The 22,221-nt window shown below is 42.7% G+C and overlaps 1 protein-coding gene across 1 annotated transcript in view; it reads left to right on the plus strand.

Annotated features, from left to right (window-relative positions):
- The window catches only part of LOC112922080 (spermatogenesis-associated protein 31E1-like), a 199,919-nt gene extending 190,618 nt beyond the window's left edge, over nucleotides 1-9,301 (plus strand). Inside the window, exon 8 of the mRNA XM_072747688.1 lies at nucleotides 8,402-9,301. The gene's annotated coding sequence lies outside the window, so the exon portion shown is untranslated. The remainder of the gene's footprint in view (nucleotides 1-8,401) is intronic.
- Nucleotides 9,302-22,221: the final 12,920 nt, after the last annotated feature.

Genomic DNA, 22,221 nt, shown 5'->3' on the forward strand with positions numbered 1-22,221 from the left:
ATATGATTCCACTTATGTGTGGAATTTAAGAAACAAAACATGAACATAGCAGAAGGGAAGGAAAAATAAAAACAGGCAAACCATAAAAGACTAACTATAAGGAGTTGCTGGAGGAGGGGGTGGGTAGATGGGGTCATTGGGTGATGGGCATTATTAGGGAGAGCACTTGATGTAACGAGCACTGGGTATTATTATATGCAACTGATGAATCACTAAGTTCTACCTGTTAAACTAATAACACAGTATATGTTAATTAAGTTGAACTTAAATTAAAAATTAAAAAATAAATGCCACTTTGGTTAAATGGATAAGGATTATTTCATAGTGATCAATGGTCCTACTTAGTCACATATTCAGACCTTTTGATATTTGTTGACAAACATCCAAAAATCAAATTATTTTCCTTAAAGATCTTTCTTTTTTTCCTTCTTTCTGTCTGTCTATCTCTCTTTCTTTCCATTTATTTGAGAGAAAACATGAGCAAGGGTAAGGGCAGAGGGAGAGGGACAAACTCCCTTCTAAGCATGGCTCCCATACAGGGCTTGATCCCAGGAACCTGAGATCACGACCTGAGCCTAAGTCAGACGCTCAACTACCTGAGCCACCCAACTGCCCCTACTTATTTATTTAATTTATTTTTATTTTTTAATATTTTATTTATTCCTGAGAGACACAGAGAGAGAGGCAGAGGGAGAAGCAGACTACCTGTGGGGAGCCCAATGCAGGACTCAATCCCAGGACCCCGAGATCACACCCTCAGCTGAAGGCAGGTGCTCAATCTCTGAGCCACCCAGGCAACCCCTCTATTTTTTTAAAGAGCACACGAGTGGGGAGGGACAGAGGGAGAGAGAATCTCAAGCAGGCTCTGTATTGATTGTGGAGCCCCACTCAGGGCTTGATCCAACCATGACCCCAAGATAATGACCCCAGCTGAAACCAAGAGTCGGATGTTTAACTGACTATGTCACCTAGGTGCCTCTAAAAATCAAATTCTACCCCTACACCTGTATCTGCCATCACACCTTCTGGTGTGACCACTGAATAAAAGCAACACACTATAAAAAAAATAAAAAATAAAAAAAAAATAAAAAAAATAAAAATCAAATTCTAAAATGAAGTCTTTTGACCTCAAAGAGGGTTTGTAGAACAATTCAAAGAATTTGTTCTCCTCTTAAAAGATAAACATTAAATAGGCTTATTTGATATGTTAAATTATATGGGAAGCATTGTCGAATATGATGTTAAACTTTCTTAGAGTATATTTGTAGAAATATATGTTATTAAAATAAGTGTTCTAAAAACTGTATGAAACTCCTAAAAATCTGATCTCTCTTGGTATGTTATCACTTCTATTTCCAGTTACTATTCTGAACTGCTGTGTGTCACAGAAATAACCAAATGTCCTTGTAAGTTGCATTGTAATGAACTTAGATGTTTAAACACTGCCATTTTTAAGTCCTTTTCTCATTTACAAATAGTTGGTTTTTTCTGATGCTTTTGCGAAAGTTCTTCCTCTTCGAGGAGATTTGAGATAGACTAACAAATACTGTAGAACACAGGTCTCTAATAACTTAAAGATCATACCAGTGAACTGGGCAACAATTTACAGAACTCTCAGGGAGAAACTGATGATGTCCACAAACTGCTAACAGGAGATCAAGATTAACACAAGTTAATTACACGAGACTGAATAAACTGAAGGGGATAATTATGATTTTTATGACTTTTTGTTCACAATATTGCTGGTTCCTTAATTTTTTGTGTTCCAGATATAAGAAAACCTTTCCTCTTAAGCTAAGACTTACATCATTTTGGTAAATTACACCTTTGTAAATAGAATTGAAACATTTATCTTTTGCTTCCTCCTATGATCCCTCCAGAATTCAGAAACTCTGAGTGAGCATTCTTATATTCATGGCAACATAGTTATTTGCATAAGTTCAATGAGAATCTCTTCTCCCTGGAACAGGACACAGTTGGAAACATTGATTACCAAGGCTTTGACTAGAATGACATATTTTGAGAAAGATCTTCATAGCCTCAGATATGACAAAGCATCTTTTAGGAGCTAAGGTTGACTTTATAGAGCCAATAAAACCCCTAGGACATATCAGCCTGATGCTCACAAGGTGCCCAGCAGACTTACCAAGTGATTGAAGAAGGTCACTTCCTAAAAAGAGCAAGAACTCCAAGATGTTTCAGGGACCTCAAGAAGAGAGGAAATAAGTCAAATTGATAGGTATCACAGGAAAGACTGATGGCAAGTATTTAGCTTGGCTTCTTAGCCCCAACAGGCTGTTAAATTTCAATCTGTGAGTGGTGGGAGGGTCAAAGATGGTGATGTGGGGAAGACCCTGAACTCACTTCCTCCATGGGTACACTGAATCTGCACTTACCTACACAGCAGTCAGTCTCCTACTACTGAATTGAGGCTGACTGAACAGCTTTTCTTGACGAAGAATAGACTGGCCACCTAGAGAAGGGCAGGAGAGACAGAGACTCAGTAACAATGGGAACCCCACCCCCAGTACTGTGAACTGCAGTGGGGAGGGATCATATTAAGGACCAAGAGCAGATTCATCTGCCCTGGGGCAAAATTTAAAAAGCTACAGTTTAAAGGGGCAACTAGAATGTAATGACAGTAATCCTAGAGCATCAGCTAAATGATGTGGGAACTGCTGTGATGCTCCCTGGGGTCAGAAGTGCTGGCCAGCACCATTGTGTATGCTTCCCCTTCACCCTGACAGTGTAGGTGGAAGGAGTGTTTGGGCTCACCAGCTGACCGCAGCCCCACTTGTCCCACCAAGGCCAACCCAATGTGGCATACATCAGGCAATACCCAATACAGTTCCAGCCATCTCACCGAGGTGGTATAGGCACAAAGTACCCTGGGGCATGCCAGGCAGGCCTATATCCATGTTACTTCCAGACAGCTTGCCAGGGTGAGTTGTAGAATGCCCCAGGGACCTCCACTCCAGGCCCATGCCCACCTTAGCTCCAGCTGTACCACAAGGGGACTCCCTGTGTGGAATGTCCTAGCAAGCTCCCAGCCTGCACCCACTTTATCTGTTCCACAAGGGCAACCTCTGTACAGAGCACCCTGGAACCCCCTGGCCCACACCCACTTCAGCTGTGGTTCTCCTCCAGGGTGACCCTGACACAGAGTACACTGGGACCCCCAGGCTGCACCCACCTTAGCTCTGGCCTGTCAGCCAAAGCCACCAAGCATATGCAGTCTACACAGGGAACGTTTCTAAGTTAAGCCATTCCTTCAAGATTAGAAGAAGTAGCTGTTCACCTAATTCACAGAAACAGACACAGAAAGTCAAACAAAATGAAGAGACAGGAATATGGTCCAAATGAAAGAACAAGACAGAACTTCAGAGAAAGGACTAGATGAAAACATGCGAAGTAATAGTCATGGTCATAAAGATGCTCCCCAGGGGATCCCTGGGTGGCTCAGCGGTTTAGCATCTGCCTTTGGCCCAGGGCACAATCCTGGAGTCCCGGGATTGAGTCCTGCATCGGGTTCCCGGCATGGAGCTTGCTTCTCCCTCTGCCTGTGTCTCTGCCTCTCTCTCTATATATATATCTATCATGAATAAATAAATAAATAAATCGTTAAAAATAAATAAAGATGCTCCCCAGACTTGAGAGAAGAGTAGATGAACTCAGTGAGAACATCCACAAACAGATAGGAAATACAAAAATGAACCAATCATAGCTCATTCACCTGAAAAATATAATAACTGAAATAAAAAATACACCAGAAGCAATCAACAGCAGATTAGAGGATGCAGAAGGATGGATCAACGATGTACAAGACAGGGTCATGGAAAGTGTTCATGCTGAACAGCAATCAATCAGTCAAGATAGATTAAGGAGACTCTGGGACATCAAGTGTACTAATATTTATATTATCAGGATCCTAGAAGGAGAAGGGAGAGAGAGAAAGAGGCAGAAAGTTACTTGAAGAAATAATAGTTGAAAACTCTCCTGACCTGAGGAAGGAAACAGACATCCAGGTCCAGGAAACACAGAATCCCCAACAAGGTGAACCTAGGGGGGGGTCCACACCAAGACACATAATAATTAAGATCACAAAATTAGAGACAAAACCCTAAAAGCAGCAAGAAGAAAGCAACTAGTTATGTACAAGTGAACTCCATCAGGCTATCAGCTGGTTTTTCAGCAGAAACTTTGCAGGCCAGAAAAGAGTGATATCATCTATTCAGAGTGCTGGAAGGGTAAAACCTGCAACCAAGTATACTCGTCTGGCAATATTATCATTTAGAATTGAAGGAGAGAGAGTGTCCCAGACAAGCAAAAGTTAAAGCACTTCTTACCACTAAACCAGCCTTAAAAGAAAATGTTAATGGGACTTCCTTAAGTAGAAGAGTAAAGACCATAATTGAAAGTAAGAAAAAGGAAGAAAGAAGTTTCACAAGTAAAAGCAAATGTAAAGATAGTAGAACAATCACTGTTAAAGTTAGTATCAATGCCAAAAGACAAAAGTGATAAGATCAATTATATTTTTAAAAGTAGTTAACTTAGGGGCGCCCGGTGGCTCAGTCACTAAGTGTCTACCTTGGGCTCAGATTATGAGCCCTCATAGGCTCCCTGCTGAGCAGTCTGCCTCTCCCCCAGCTTGTATTCACTCATGCAGTCTCTCTCTGTCCCTCTCTTCCTTCCCTCCCTCCCTCTCTCTCCAAATAAATAAATAAAATCTTAAAAAAAATTTTTTTAGGGCAGCCCAGGAGCCCAGCGGTTTAACACCGCCTTCGGCCCAGGGCGTGATCCTGGAGACCCGGGATCGAGTCCCACGTTGGGCTCCCTGCTTGGAGCCTGCTTCTCCCTCTGCCTGTGTCTCTGCCTCTCTCCCTCTCTCTCTCTGCCTCTCATGAATAAATAAATAAAATCTTTTAAAAAATAAAATAAATTTTTAAATAAAAGTTAACTTAATTACTATAATTTATATATGAATTGCATGGTAACCATAAGCCAACAACCTCTGATAGACAAAAGAGAAAGAGAGGCAAGCAAAACACTAAAGAAAGTCATCAATTATACAGAAAGCAAGCAAGAAAAAGTGGAGCTGAGAAGGACTACAAAACCCAACTAGAGAAAAATTAACAGAATGGCAATAAGCACATAACTATCAGTGATTACTTTAAATGTAAATGATCCCAATGCTCCAATCAAAAGATATAGGGTGAGTGAATGGATAAAAATACAAGACCCATCTATATGTTGTTTATAAGAGACTCACTGCAGACCTAAAGACATATGCAGATTGTAAGTGAAGGGATGGAAAAAGATATCCCATGCAAGTGGAAGCAAAAAAAAAAAAAAAAAGCTATGATAGCAATACTTTTATGACACAATTGACTTTATTTTTTTTTAAAGATCTTATTTATTTATTCATGAGAGACAGAGAGAGAGAGAGAGGCAGAGACACAGGCAGAGGGAGAAGCAGGCTCCATGCAGGGAGCCTGATGCAGGACTCGATCCTGGGACTCCAGGATCATGCCCTGGGCCGAAGGCAGGCGCTAAATGGGTAAGCCACCCAGACATCCCAACACAATTGACTTTAAAAGAGACTGTAACAAGAGACAAAGGAATTATACCATGATGAGGGATCAATCCAACAAGGGAATATAATGACTGTAAATATCTATGCAACCAACATAAAAGCATCTAACTACATATATTATTTACAAATATTAACATACATAAAGGGAGAAATTGACAGTAATACAATAAGAGTAGGGGATGTTAACACCCTACTTACATCTGTGGGTAGACCATCCAGATAATATCAGTAAGGAAACATTGGCCTTGAATGACATATTAGAGCAAATGGACTTAACAGTTATATACTGAACAATCTATCCAAAAATAAAATACACATTCATTTCAAGTGCACACGGAACATTCTCAGGAATAGATAATGTGGTAGGCCACAAATCAAGTCTCAGTAAATGTGAGAAAATTGAAACATCAACATCTTTTCCAACCACAATGGCATGAAATTAGAAATCAGTTACAAGGGGGAAAAAATGGAAAAAACCACAAAAACATGAGGGCTAAGCAATATGCTACTAAACAATAAAGGTGCCAACAAAGAAATCAAAGGTGAAATACAAAGAAATACATATAGATAAATGAAAATGGAAACACAATAGTCCAAAATCTTTGGGATACAGCAAAAGCAGTTCTAAGACAAAAGTTTATAGTATTAAAGGCCTACCTCTAGAAATAAGAAAACTCTTATATAAACAATCTAACCTTATACCTAATGGAATAAAATAATAAAGATCAGAGTAGAAATAAATGAAATGAAGACTGAAAACAAAAAACAAAAAGAACAATAAAACCAAGATTGGTTCTTTGAAAAGAAAGCAAACAAAAAGTGATAACTTTTTTTAGCTAGACTCATCAAGAAAAAAGGGAGGGGCACCTGGCTTCCTCAGTCAGAACGTGTAGCTCTTGATCTCGGGTCATGAGTTCGAGCTCCACATTTGGTGTAGAGAGTACTAAAAAAAAAAAAAAAAAAAAACTTTAAAAAAAGGATTCAAATAAAATCAGAAATAAAACAAGTAACAACTGACACCACAGTAATACAAAAGTTTATAAGACAACCACTACAAAAACTATATGCCAACAATTTGGACAACCTGGAAGAAATTAGATAAATTTCTAGAAACATGCAATTTTCCAAAACTGAATCAGGAAGAAATAAAAACTTGAACAAACTGATTATTAGTAACAGAATTGAACTAGTAATCAAAAAATTTCCAACAAATAAATGTCTATGACCAAGTGGCTTAACAGGTAAATTTAACCAAACATTTAAAGAAGAGTTAATATCTATTCTCAAAGTAATTCAAAAAATAGAAGAGGAAGGAAAACTTCCAAATTCACTCTGTAGGGCCAGCATTACCTTGATATTAAAATAAGACAAAGACACCATAAAAAAAGACAACTACAGGCCAATATCCCTGATAAACACAGATGCAAAAATTCCCCTCAACAAATGATTTGTAAACTGAATCCAAGAATACATTAAAGGATCACTCACCAGAATCAAGTAGGTTTTATTCCAGTGATGAAAGGATGCTTCAATATCTGCAACTCAATCAAGGTGACACATCACATTAACAAAATGAAGGATAAAAAACCATATGATTGTCTCAATAGATGCAGAAAAAACATTTGGCAATGTCTGTTCGTGATAAAAACTCTCAACAAAGTGACATTAGAGGGAACTTACTTCAACATACAGAATAAAGGCCCACAGCCTTTATATGAAAAACCCACAGCTAACTTCATACTCAATGGTGAGAAAATGAAAGCTTTTCCTTTAAGATTAGGAACAACACAAGGATGCTCATTTTTACCACTTTAATTCAGTATAGTACTAGAAATCCTTTCTGCAGCAACCAGACAAGAAAAAGAAATAAAGTCATCCTTATTGGTATGGAAGAACTAAAACTGTCACTATTTGCAAATGACATGATTCTATACATAGAAAACCCTACAGGTTTGGGGCACCTTGCTGGCTAAGTCAGAAGAGCATGCTACTCGGTCTTGGAGTCATGAGTTCTAACCCTACATTGGGTGTAGAGATTACTTAAATAAAAACTTGAAAAAAAAAAGAAAACTACAGATTTCAACAAGAATCTATTAGAACTAATAAATGAATTCAGTTAGTTATAGGATACCAAATTAATATACAGAAATTCGTTGCATTTCTATACACTAATAACAAAGCAGAAAAAGAAAGTATGAAAACAATCCCATTTACAATTGCACCAAAAAGAATAAAATACCTAGGAATAAATTTAGGAGGTGAAAGACCTGTACTCTGAAAACTACAAGACACTGATGAAAGAAATAGAAGATGATGCAAACAAATGGTTTGTATCAAGATAAACTAAGCTCATGGTTTGTAAGAATTAATATTGTTAAAATGTCTATACTACTCAAAGTAATCTACGTTACAAACACAATGTAATCCCTGCTAAAATACCAATGTTTTTCACAGAACTAGAACCAACAGTCCTAAAATATATATGAAACTACAAAAGACCCTGAATAACCAAAGCAGTTTTAAGAAAGAAGCACAAAAGTGGAGTTATCACAATCCCAGATTTCAAGATACACTGCAAAGCTGTAGTAATCAAAGCAGTATTTTCTGGCACAAAAATGACCCATGGATCAACGGAACAGAATAGAGGCCCCAGAAATAAATCCACACATAGATGGTCTATTAAGGAGGCAAGTATATACAATGGGGGAAAGATAGTCTCATCAATAAATAGTGTAGGGAAAACTAGACAGCTATGTGCATGCCTGCAACATCAGCCTTAGCAACTTTTTTCTGGGTATATCTCCTCAGGTAAAGGAAACAAAAGTGAAAATAAATTATTGGAACTACACCAAGCTAAACAGGTTTGCTCAGTGAAGAAAACCATCAACAAAATGAACAGGCACAACCTGAAAATTCAATGAAAATGAATGGGAGAAGATATTTGCAGATGATATATCCAGTAAGGGCTTAATATACAAAATATATAAAGAACTCCTACAACTCCACACCAGAGAAACCAAACCAAACCAAGACAAAACCAATCTAGTTAAAATAGGGGATCTGAATAGACATTTTTCCAAAGACCTACGAATGGCCAATAGCTACATGAGAAGATGCTGAGCATCACGAATCATCAGGGAACTCCAAATCAAAACTGCAATGAGATATCGCCTCATACTGGGCAGAATGGCTTATATCAAAAAGATAAGAAATGACCGATGTTGATGAGGATGCGGAGAAAAAGGAACCCTCATGCACTGCTGGAGGGAATGTATATTTGTGCGGTTGCTATGGAGACCAGTATGGGGGTTCCTCAAAAAGTTAAAAATAGAACTACTGTATGATTCAGTAATCCCACTACTGGGTATCTACCCAATGAAAATGAAAAAAAAAAAAGAATTCAAAAACATATCAGCAGCATTTGTTGCAGCATTATTTTCAATAGCCAAGATGTGGAAGCAACATACATGTCCTTCCACAGATGAATGGATAAAGATGTGGTATGCATACATAACGAAATTTACTCAGCCATAAAAAAGATATAAATCTTGCCATTTGCCACAACATGGATGGACCAGAGGGTATTATGGTAAGTGAAATAAGTCAGAAAGACAAAGACAAAACCATATGGTTTTATTTATATGTGGTATCTAGGAAAGAAAACAAATGAGCCAAAAACCAAAAAAAAAAAAAAAAAAAACAAACAAACCAACCCTCAAACCAGAAACAGACTCATAAATACAGAGAGCAAACTCTTGCTCCCAGAAGAAAGGAGTGTGGGGGGATGGGCAAACTAGGTGAAGGGCATTCAGAGGCACAAACTTCCAGGTATAAAATAAAGAAGTCGTGGGGAAAGAAAGTACAGCATAGGGAATATAGTAATGTTGTGATAACAGTATAAGGTGATAGTAACCAGGCATATCATACTTAGTATTGCCCATTGTATAGAATTGACAAGTCACTATATTGTATAACTGAATCTAATAGAACATTGTGTGTCAACTACACTTCAATACTAAAAAATTTTTAGGACTTTAATCTGAGATTCCTTATGAAAACTTCCAGCAAAGCAGATTTTAAAAGCGCCTATACAGTCAATTGCTATTCTTGTTGCACTGATGCAAATAATCCAGCGCAAGTTTGTCGAAACTAGATTTAATTTGCCCACAAAGTAGTCCTATGAAGGTTCTTATTGATAGAAATGGGCGTAATGGTTGAGAGAAAAATTGTTTCCTTTGTTACTATGACACACACTTTTGAATATTAGCTTCTAGTTCAGGGGCAGGGCCCTGGAATCTGCATTCTGACACCCCTCCCCTCCCCCAGCTGACTCCTATTACGCGCACTCAGGTCTGAGAACCACATCCTGGAGAACGCGGTGCAGGAGTGCTGGAGAGCTGGCAGGACAGTCATTCAAAGACACCCCTAACTCCCATCAGTCTGGCTTTCTGTGGCCTCCTAGCTGCTGTTGCTCAAGGCTGAAGCACCTTCCAAACACACACAAGCTGGATTACAGAAGCTTTGCAGGCCCCTTGGGTGGCCTTTTCTTAACTAGCAGAACATGATCCCTCCAAGGACAAGTGCAGCCGTCCTGGGAGCTCAGCACTGAAAGCCCAGGTGTCTCGGCACAACCAAAAGGAGGGAGGGAAGGCAAGCGATGCGGCGAAGGGGATCAGCATGTGCTAACCCAAATGTGCCAGTTTGGCATATTGATTATTTTTGAGCTGAAGGCAATTTAGAAACAGCAGATGCAAGAAGAGCTCTGTGCCCTCCTCTCCCTTTTAAAGCATTTCCCGCCGTGGAGGTGGCATAATTCTACCCCACATCCTGTACAAGGATGAGGACAGAGATCCTGATCACCGTACATGGAGAGCTGGCACCATGATGAGTCTGCATAAACAGACCTGACTCAGATAACCCTTACCTTCTACTTCCTGTATATTCACTACATATTTCCCAGTTGTTTTCACATAATATATCACCCCTAAAGCCGGAACCCCCTTTCTTTAAGTTGCTTCTCTGCTATTTAACACCCTTTGTTAGAAAGGTCTATACGGTCCCAGTCTAACTGCTTCTTTGGGGTTTTGCTTATTTTCTCTGAAGCCCTTGCCCACATCACAGTGTTAACATCGATAAAATTGTATGCCTTTTCTCCTGTCAGCCGGTCTGTTGTCAGTTTAATTCACAAGTGCCAGTGAACAATCTGGAACCAGAAGCCTTTTCCCCTCCACTGTGGAAAGAGCTGACAGGCAGGATGGCCCTGTGGCTTTGAAAGGGGAAAAGATTTTCATCCCACTTGGAAGAAAATGTCTCAATGTGGTGAATGGAACCTCTTCTGTTGATGTTTTAATTTTTCTGTAATCTCCCTATTTCAAAATGCAGATTTGAGGCAGCTTATTCAGATACATCTACTACAAGGTTAAAGAAAAACTTGGTACCCTTAGGGAATGCCTGGATGGTTCAATGGTTGAGCATCTGCCTTTGGCTCAGGGCACTGATCCTGGGGTCCTGGGATCGAGTCCCCCATAGATCTCATCCTAGGAAGCCTGCTTCTCCCTCTGCCTGTGTCTCTGACTCTCCCTCTGGGTCTCTCATGAATCAATAAATAAAATCTTAAAAGAAATTTGATACCCTTGGGATTTGTAAGTTGTTCATTTAAATCTTAAAATGATTGGCCTCTTTGCACAAACTATAGCAACCTAAGAGTTTAGCGTTTGAGCACCTCAGAGTCTGGTACTTACCTGTGCTGGAGATAAAAGCATAAAAAATGAAGACTTTAGAAAAACTTCATGACTACTAGTTTATCCCTAGGGTTCTGCAGTCTCCATAATGTCCTTATTTTTTTAAATGAAAGAAAGGGATATTTGTTACAAAGGTTTAGTTAATGTCTTAAAACTGAATATGTTTGTCACTTAGACAAATGCGATCTCTGTAAATGTCTAGGTGATCTGGGACACCATTTTTATTTTGAAATGGGAGCTTTTTGGCTTACAAGATCATGAAATACTAAAAAGTAAAAAGTGTTTCTGTAAAGAAATGAGATTATTTTTAACAACAAAAATACCTTGCTGGCTCACTATGAAGTCAAAATTTCCCCAATTTGTGAATAGACTACTTTAAGCCATTTGAAAAGTTCTGTTTCTTTGCAAATCATTTTAGATAGTGTAATCACTTTTTCCCTTTTTTTTTTTTTTTAAATAACTGGGGGGGGGGGTGGAGAAAGAGGGGAAGGGAGGGAAAGAGAGGGAGAGGAAGGCATTCTTTTATTTTTTCTTCCCTTTTTTTTTCTATGACTCATGGTCACAGTACCTAGTACCCCAATTGCCAGGCTTTGACCTTGTGACTTCTGCTGCCACTGACTTAACAGCTGGATTGATTTTGAATGAGGATGAAAGTGTTAACAGGTTTGACTACTAAAAGGAAGTTTTTAAAAACCCTGGACAGGTGACTGTGGGCAGATAATGCTGAGCTTTGGAGACCAAGCCTGTGAGGTTCACATCACCCTCTGGGGCCCCCACTCACTTCTACAGGCTTTTTTATGCCCATGCTTCCTTTCTCAATCTCATTTGCATTCTCTTTTTCTCTCTCTGACCCAAGAGAAAGAAAAATGTGTTGATTATAACTCCTTAAATAGTGTGATTTAGCCTTCTGCATGTCAGAATAAATTAAGAGAACAGGTGCGTGAAACACAAGAGAGATAAACACAGAAACAAGTGATGGAAAAACCATCGAAGGAAAAGATGTGGCCTAGGGCTAAGGTGATATCAACTGCATGCCATAGGTGCCATATAATTGCTAAAGATGAACCTCAAATATGACTCTGAGGTTCATAGTAGAACAAAGAAGAGAGCAAATCAATGATAAGATTCACCGTGTCCCCAAAATGGAAACCCTCCAGAGGCTTCCCTAGATACGAGCACAGCAGAGAGGTGTCTTTTGAGGGGCCTTACAGAGAGAACCTGCAGGATCCTTGGCAGTAAGTCATGAGAAGAAGACGTCAGGGTTTGGGCAGTTTCTTCCTCACTGATGGAGGAGGCTGCTGATCCTAAGCGCTGGGGTTCTCAGGACACCCAGCCTTGCTCCTCATGTCTTCTCCATTCCCTGTAAGCTCTGCACTCCCGCCTGGGAGCCTGCAAGGTGGGATACCATCAGAGGAATAGTGCTTGTTTACTTGGAGGGTCACCCTGATTTGGGGCTTGTAGTATTTGTTACCACTGTCCACGGGGCTGTGATTTTCCAGCTCTGCACATTCGAATCATTTGGGCAACTCTCCACAAGTACATAACTGCCTGGGCACTACCCAGATTAACTGAATATAGACCTCTGGGATCAGACCCAGGAAGTCATCTATTTTTGTTTTTTTTTTTTTTAAGATTTATTTATTTATTTATTTTATTTATTTTATTTATTTATTTATGATAGACATAGAGAAAGAGAGGCAGAGATACAGGAGGAGGGGGAAGCAGGCTCCATGCCGGGAGCCCAATGTGGGCCTTGATCCCCAGACTCCAGGATCACACCCTGGGCCAAAGGCAGGCGCTAAACTGCTGAGCCACCCAGGGATCCCTAGTCATCTATTTTTTAAAATGCTCCAGCTAATTCTTATGCACAGCAGAGTATAGACCTGCTGACAGCTGGATCTACTCAGGGATTTACAAACTCAAGTGATATTGGAGTCCCTCAAGGAGCTTTGAAATTCAGAGAGGGAGACAAACCATGAGAGATCCTTAACTCTGGGAAACAAAGCATTGTAGAAGGGGAGATGGGTGGGATGATGGGGTGACTGGGTGACAGGCAATGAGGAGGGCATGTGATGAGCACTGGATGTTATATGTTGGAAAATTGAATTTAAATTTTTAAAAATGTAAAAAAAAAAAAAATCAGGTTTCTCAGCCACACTTTTCCTCCTAATCCCCCACCACTTCCACCACCCAATGTCTGCTCAGAAGACTGGGAAATTCTGTATTTTTAACAAGAATTCCAGGTAGCTGTGATGTCACTCATCCCCAGCTACACACTAGTTGGCAGAGTTTAAAGGAGGGAAGAGTTGGGCTCCACTCTGCTCTAGCAACAGCAGGCTGTGTGAGCTTGGGCCTGTTACTTGAGTGCTCTGGTTTTGCTTCCTTGTCAATAAGATGGTTATGGAAATAATCAGCTAGTCCTACATCTCTGGTTGTTGTAAGGATTTCCAACTAACTCCCAACTAGAATGAGAGCTCCACCATGCCAGAGACTGGGGCCTAATTAACTTGTATATCCCCAGCACTGAAATCAGGGTGCTGGCACATCGTAGGCACTCAGCTAAAGTGACAGTGAGCTCCTATTTGGGAAGGAAAATGCAAAAGGATTAAGTAGGTCTATGGCCACCAGGCATGCACTTTTATTTGGGGGGTATGTGTGTACATGTGTGCACATTTGTGCATGTATAGGTACAACATACTTCCAGGGTTGGGTTGAAATCCACAAGCCCACAGTGAATACCAGGCTCTCTGGGGTCATTCGAGGCCTGTGTGTGTGAGCTTACAGCATGGGTAGCAGACTGCCCTATGGCCTAGTTTCTTCTATGTTCTGTCAAAACGTGGGTGGATTCATGTGTGATCCAATAGGCAGATTGTGAAATGTGCCCTTGCCGGCACAGGCATTTCTGCAGGGACCGAACAGGCCAAAGATGTGCTGCAACAGAATGATTTATTTTTATAACACACATGGCTCTGAAACAAACTTGTTATAACAGCATGAGTTTCATTGGCCAAGTGTAATAGGAAGATTTGTTGAGGAGTGGACATCTCTCCGTGATCTGAGAGAGCATCGTCTACAAATACCACTTTCTGAACAGTGACCGAACCATTCACTAATGGGAAGTTCTGAATTCATGTACACCAAGTGCCAGCATGAGAGCAGTGGGTGGAGTGAAGGACTGGGTCCAGGTCGGGGTCTGGGCTCTGGTCGCAGCCCGGGACTCACTGTGTGCCATGGACAGGTCAGCTCTCCTCTCTGGGATCCAGTTCCTCTGTGATGGGAAGGGGCCGGGGAATTATCTTGAGAGTCCCACTCATCCCTGCTAGGCTGTGACTACCTGGTTGCAAGAATGAAGCTCAGGATGTCTTCTCCATTTATTTTCTCTGCTAGCTCAGAATGGCCCCATCTGATCATCGTACGCCACGTGGGTCACTCTTCTCTTTCTGGCATTCACCTGTGCTCAAACTGACCCTCCTGCACACTATCCACTCTCTCACAAAGGGGATATTCAGGTAGCCCAATCAATAGTTTCCATTACAAATGAACTTTATAGGCTTCATGTAGCAATCCCTATTAAAAGAGATTTCTGGCTTCAAATCTTCAAACAACAAGGGACATTTTATGGGGGTGGAGGTAGGAGCAGTCATTCAGCTCAGTCAGTGATTAAAAGTTCAGGCTCTGAACATTAAAAAGTAATTACAATTCCCTACGTCTACATCGAAAACAAGAAATATTTGATAGCAATATGTATGTGACTCATTGAGAAAACCAGTGAGAATTTTTCCTTCTGCTATTGCTCATGTATGTGTATTATTTCCTCTTGCTGCTGTAAAGAATTGTCACAGTATAGGGGCTTAAAACAACCCAAATTAAAAAAATTTTGGAGGATCCTGGGGTCGCTCAATTGATTATGCATCCACCTCTTGATTTTGGCTCGGATCATGATCCAGGGTCCTGAGATTGAGCTCTGCATGAGGCTCCACACTCAGCAGGGAGTCTGTTTTAGACTCTCTCTCTCTCCCTCTGCCCCTCCCTCTGCGCATGTACTTGCTCATGTGTGCACTCTTTCTCTCTCTCAAATAAGTAAAAAATCTTTAAAAAATAAATAAAAATTAAAACTCCACCTGAAGCCTGCATGCACAACAACACAAGTTGCAAGTGCAACAACACTTCTGCATGCACAAGTCATCAACAGCTTAGTATTACTGTGTAATCAGTGATGACATTCTGGATGACGGCTCAGATGTTGCAAAATCCTAATCTTCAAAAAACCTTTAGTTGTTCAGAAAGGTTTTTCTAATTAAGGTAGTGGATTGGAGAGCAATTTTTAATTATAAGAATTAGGGGGGAAAATCTATATTTCCTAGATGTAACCACAAGTGAAGCAGAAAATCCTGTTTGCCAGAGTCCCCTCCTATGCTCCCATGCTGTCATGGAGGCCACCTGGGGTGACTGCATGCTGGTGCAATGGAGGATGTACTGGGTCTGTGGGGATGACCGTGTCAAACACGAAGGAAAGTGGGTCCTGTTTTCGAGAACTGGCAACTGTAACACATCTTTGTAGCCTACCCATTTGGCATTTTCTCAAGAAGGAAATCGTTCCTGATTTTCAAACAGGAAAATCAACTATCCTGCCCACAATCAAGGGGAAGTGACATGTGAGATAGGCCAAAATAAGAGAGGTGTTTCCATCAACACAAATTCATGCTTCTTCCCTTCTGAGATGAGTAGCCCTCCAGCAAAACAAGTAAAGTAACCGTGTTGAACCAGACGGACAGCAAAGCCCCAGACCAGGGGCCGGTGAACGTCTAGTGTCATTGTGGCGAGGCTCTGGAGGGTGGTGGGTAGCTGCAAGCCCCTGCTCTCCACACCCACCCACTCCTCTGAGGGCTGTGGTCACACGTGGCCGTTATTGTAGGTGGCTGCAGCGTTGCAGCAGAATCAACGTGATTATCGATCACATTTGCAAAGAACCTTGGTGGCTAGCAAGAGCTTCCTTGTATTTCTCTCACTTAATCCTGGGGAGCAGGCAGGGAAAGTGTCATTATCCCTGTTCTGACAGATAACATGACTTCGTTGAGGTCACACAGCAGGTTGGTGGCAGAGCCAGGACTTGAACCCCGATCCGTTCATCCCTGGGGGTCCTGGTCCCCTCGTGGCTGTCTCTCTGTGAGGCTGTTGGCCGGTTGCCTCCACAGTAACGTGGACACAGGCTACTTTGTCAGCTGGCTCCTGCCCTGCCCCTAGCCTCACCTTCAGGCTGTCCCTGGCTCCCAGCGTACTCTACCTTCTTGCTTCACGAGGCGTGGCTGTCTCGTGTGGTAGCGTAGCGGTGCCAGCCTTCCCGGGGAGCCTGCTGCAGAGACAGAATCTGTCCCACCCGCACCTCCAGACTCAGATCCCAGGTCGCTCCCACACACACTTGGGTTCAAGGAGCCCTGCTCTACCACCTGGGACCACCCAGGCCCGCCTGATACTCTGCAGTGGCTTCCTCTCTTCCCTTATCGTCCCAGACACTGTGAGGGCCCCAAGCAAGAGAATTTCACTAATTTCCTCTCTCCTGGAATGTCCCTTCCTCCCCCACAGTCAATAATTTAAGGCCTCAAAGGAACTCCTCCTCGTTTTCCCATAAGACCTTGACCTTGGGGTCCCGGCTCACTCTGGAAGGGAGTTCACTCAAGGACATTTCCTTACCAACGTGTCCAAAGAACCTTTGGCTAAGGTGTGCTCTCCAGAAAGGCAAGAGCTGACCCCATTGCTCCAAGCAGGGCCAAGATAATCAAATCTTTTTGGTATAATCAAAGAGAACCAATCTGAGGTTTTTTGGGGTTTTTTTCCCCTTCTCTCCCCTGTGGCAGAAATAACAAAAGACACCTGGCAGCAAGAGGAGAGGGCGAGAGATGAGCCGAGGTGTCGTTAATCCACAGGCCAGTGGAGCCCAACTCATCAATTGGGATTCAGTTCTTGGAAGAGGAAAAGAGAGAAGATAAATAGTGGACAAGTTATTCTTTTGCCCTCATGCTTTCTTTCTTTCTTCCCCTACTCCTTGGAACTTTAAGGGACTTTTTTTTTTTTTTTTTTTTTAAGAACACAAATAATTGTCAGATCCTCTCAGGATCACAGGTCAGGAGCATTACAAGTTTAAAAACAAACAATGATTTAAAAAAAAAAAGAAAAGCTGACACAAAAGAATCCTTGAAGATTGGCTGATTGAAAACAGAAACAAGTAAAACACCACACGGTTCAGGTTTTAGGCTCAGCAAATTCAGGTTTTAAGTTTCAAAGGCCCGATGCCGTTCCCAGGGAGGGGAGCGGGATGAAACTTTTCTGCTGTTGGCGTGAGCAGGAAACCCAGCCTACCCGGCAGGGAGGCTGGGCACATCTTGCCCTTTGGAGTAAACCAGGAGGCCAACAGCAACAGCCAACTGTGCTCAAACCAGCCGCGGTTTATGGTAGACCAGTTGGAAAGAATGTGACCTTCTTGATTTTTATCTCTGTAGCCGTGATAGTGTCTCTGGAAGGGAGAGCTGGGGTTCACATAACCAGAAAGCCTGAGTATCAACTGGGAATCTATTTATGGTTTCCTGTGAGGCTGATGAAGCTGAAAAAAATCTGCCCATGTATAAACAAAGTGTGGGTGAGGAGGGTACATGCCTAGTTTTTTTTCTAGAAAGGGTTCCTTTTCGTGTGACCCACATGGCTGGCTCCTGGTCAGGTCTCGGCAAGGGGGACAGAGGTTTCTCTTGAGTTGTCACAAAACTTGAATTTAATCTCCCCTGCTGGGTCACTGTGTCACGGGGCCTGCGAGGAAAGAGCTAGAAGACCGCAGGAAGGAAGTTTCAGGATTTGGAATGCCAGGGTTTTCCGGGTCAGCCTGTCAAGTTTTAAGAAGACAGTATTTTCCTTCACATCAGAACCAATGTGCGCAAGGTGATTGAGTCTCAAGGCCTGGAAATGCCTGTCACGATTTACAGAAGATTCAGCTTCAGATAGAGTTGGCATGGCTTGGGTGTGGCCACGATGCAGGTGTTGCCATGGACTTTGTTCTGGGCCCACTGACTCTCTGCTTTCCCTTCCTGCCTCCCCATGGGACATGGGGGCAAAGTAAATACAGCTGCATGGCCCCAAGACCTGGGAGGGAAGGACAGGCTGTAACTGTGCATTCCGTGTCCCACTCCAGTGTGGACTGGGTTACAGGGTGGCAGTGAGAGGGAAGACTGTGGTTCAGGACCCTCGGCTCTGCACCAGTGAAAACTGCAGAAAGGTTTCCCCTGCTAACTCCCCAGCAAAACAGAGCAGTGGCTAGAAATGGGGGTGGGGGGAAGGAAGGGGGAATGGAGGCAGGAAAGCATCTGAGGCTTTCCTTTAGGCTCGCCCTCCAACCAAGAGGGAGGAAGAGGCTGGCTAACTAAGCCTGATCCACTCTAACATTTTAAACTTTCCCCTAACTCAAGAGATAAGATAAGAACCCCGGGTATAACCTGATTCTCACTCAGGGAAGTATTTTCTCTCCAGCAGGTAGGCCCTTGAAGGCTTAGAGGCCAGCGTTCCCAGGTTCCCAGCTCACAGCCTGCAGGTGGGATCCAGTTTGCTGACCTGTTTTGTTTGGCCCGCGTGATGGTCTTCTCTTTTTGTATTAGTTTCCAGAATTAACAGAGCAGAAAGTATCACAAACGTCTGCATTGCTGTCGTTTCTTGAACAGTTAGAATATCTGGCGACACTCACCCCAGATTCCACACTGTATTGGATACTGTGACTGATTTGGGGGGGTGCTGGCAGGGGGGCTCGGGGTGGCAGTTCACTGTGGTCCCTGCCATTCCCTACAACCCTAATCTGATCTGTTTTATTTTACTTTACCCACCCATATCAGGAAATGGTTTGTCAGTCCTGTTTGTCACCCCAAATAAATCAGAGCCACCTTGCTGATGCAATAGCATATCTGAATAACCATATCTGTCCCCTGGGTTTTAATCTCTCCTGTTGGGTTTCCGGCCTTGAAGGGCTCCCTTAAAGAACTGCCTTAACCTCTCCTGCAGGGACATTTGGGTGCCTCCTTATGGCAACAGATATTAGAACCCCCCAAGAATCTGGAAGGAAATGGTTTTAAAAACTTGAGGCTATGAATGAAACTCTTTCCTTTGCCTTTGGTCAAGAATCAATATCCCTGACACAGATCTGTTTGATTTCCTTAAAAAACAAACAAACAAACAAACAACTGAGAGCAGAAACCCCAACTTGAGTTGCTCGGAAGAGGCTACTGAAACCGTTATTGTCATCACATTTTATAACAGCAGTGGTGGGGCAGCAAATCACTTCACTGTCATTCCAAACTTGGGCAGGCATCTGCCTGTGGAGAATTCTTTTTAAATTCTACTTACTGTAGTCATGTAAGTCATGTAATTATTCATGTGAATAATTTATAGTGAATAACATTTTATTTTCAATATTTTTATTTATTTGAGAGAGAAAGAGAGAGGGACGCAGAGAGAGAGAGCAAGCACAACAAGCAGGGGGAGAGGCAGAGAGAGGAGCAAGCTCCCCACTGAGCAGGGACCCCTCCGCCCCCCACGGGACTCAATCCCAGATCATATCAAATCATGACCTGAGCCAAAGGCAGATGCTCAACTACGGAGCCACCCGGGTGCCCCTACTGATTAACATTTTAATGTGCTGTTCTTGGGGTGACACTCACATCCTATAGCATTAACCATATCAGAAGTGAATGGTGTCATGGCATTGAGTCCATTCACAGACCAACCAAACCACCAGTTCCATCTGGGTCCGAAACATCTTCATCACCCCAAAAGGCAGCCCCTACCCACACAGTGATCAACCCCATTCTCTCCTCCTCCCTGTCCCTGGCAGTCACCAGTCTTCATTCTGTCTGTGTGGATTTCCCATGGGTGAGCAGGATCAGACACTGTGTGGCCTTTCGGGACTGGCTCCCTTCACTCGGCAGAATGTGTTTGAGGTGTATGCACAGCAGACCCTGTTCAGCTCTTCATTCCTTTCAGTGGCTGATGATCATTACAAAGTTCCCATTATAAAAAATATATAGAGAGAGAGTAGCTATTCTTAATCCTTCTGGTTTTTTTGCTCATCGATTGCTTGCGTACCAAGGGTGAGCAGAGACTTGAGATGCAGGAGGAAAGCAGGGTTGGTTTTTGTTTTGTTTTGTTTTGTTTTGTTTTTCAGCAGAGAAAGTAGGAATACACGTGCAGGGGCATGAATGCACAGGTTTCAAGGGGTAGAGAGAGAACAGAGCAACAGCACACTCTTAGCAAACTGTTGTCCTTTGTATCAAGACAGAAGTCAAGTTTTCGTCAGGCTAGTGTCACACGTGGTCTTTCAAAACTTCACTTTCGGTTGCTAGAAGAGCGTCTGGCCAAGAAGTCACTAATTTCCTTTCAGGCATTTGCAGAGGGGTGTTAGGAGGATTTGGAAACTCAGTCAAAGATGCACAGTTGTTATCTCCCCGGCTTCCTACGTCCTGTGGCTGAGGTCTGACCCACAGAACAGGGGCAGCAGTTGTCACATCTGGAGCTCTTCCTGGCTCTCAAAACAGCCCTGTTTGCCCTGCTTCTCAGATGGAGAAACTGAGGCATAGCAAGCTTAGCTCATTCATTGGAGTTTGACATGGCAGGTGATAGGGAAGCCCGTGCCAAAGTGGTTTGAAGCAATAGGTGGGTCACAAGACACAGAAGCATGGTGTGTTCCCAAGTCCCCAGGCAATTCTTAGGTTATGTGGTCCTCAGACCACACTTTGATGAGAGATACCTGTCATTCTCATCCAAGATCCTTCATTGTCTCTTTCTCCTTGGGGCATGTTGGGAAAGCCGCAGGTCGCAGAAGCTATTTTTGGCCAGTAAGCACCCGACAAAGGTCACGGGCTTGCAGGCCAAGTGGAACCAGTCCAGGAGAGACACCTGCAGAGGGTTTCAGGGGACTGCGGGAGGAGACAGCCATGTAGAGAGGGTCTCCAGAAGGGATGGGGGCTCAGAGTGTGCAGCCCCAGGGGGGCCGAACCCCCCCAGTACACGCACTCATTAATTTTTAGTAGCCCCCAAACAACCAGCTTCAGCACAGAGTCAGCTTCACCCCCAAACTGCTGAGTCACATCTCTGTGCCCTGGCTCACCTACCCCTGCAGCCCAGGGGGAAACGCAAAGCCCTGGATGTGTATTCCTCACATAAATCCTGGAGACTGTTAAGATTCCTGGTTCTTCTCCTCCAATACTAGGAATGTGCTATGAAGGAGAGAGAAGAAAATTCAAAAGCCAAAGCCATTTGAAAGCACACCCATCTGTTCTCATCCTGTGTTACAGGATAAATGTAAAGAATGATAAGTGAGTGGAAAACCCCCTCAAAAATGCTTTATGGGGGACGCCTGAGTAGCTCTGTGGTTAAGTATCTGCCTGAATTCAGCTCCTGGGGTTCTGGGATCGAGTCCCACATTGGGCTCCCCATAGGGAGCCCGCTTCTCCCTCTGCCTGTGTCTCTGCCTCTCTCTCTGTGTCTCTCATGAATAAATAAATAAAATATTTTTTAAAAAATGGTTTTATGTGGTTAGCAATTCATTAATTTCCAGATCTTTACCCTAAAGTTTTTAGTCTAGAAATGTACTTGAAGAGCACAGGCCAGAAATGGGGTTTTGACACTGAGTTCCTGTTGGATCACGTCCATGCTGGAATCAGTTCATTAACTCCCTTGGGAAGGGTGACAATGCAGCAGATTCCAGGTGTCTCCCCAGGCCTAGGGCTCAGGGGCCTGAGCACATTCTGAGGTTCTTACAGCGAACACTAAGCCCAGGCTAGACAAGATGGCAGAGACACAAATGGTTAAAAAAGAAAAATACCACTCCTAGGTCACTGCTGTACATTCCTTTGATGT

Source organism: Vulpes vulpes, chromosome 1, assembly GCF_048418805.1.
Source record: "Vulpes vulpes isolate BD-2025 chromosome 1, VulVul3, whole genome shotgun sequence".
Lineage (NCBI taxonomy): Eukaryota > Metazoa > Chordata > Mammalia > Carnivora > Canidae > Vulpes > Vulpes vulpes.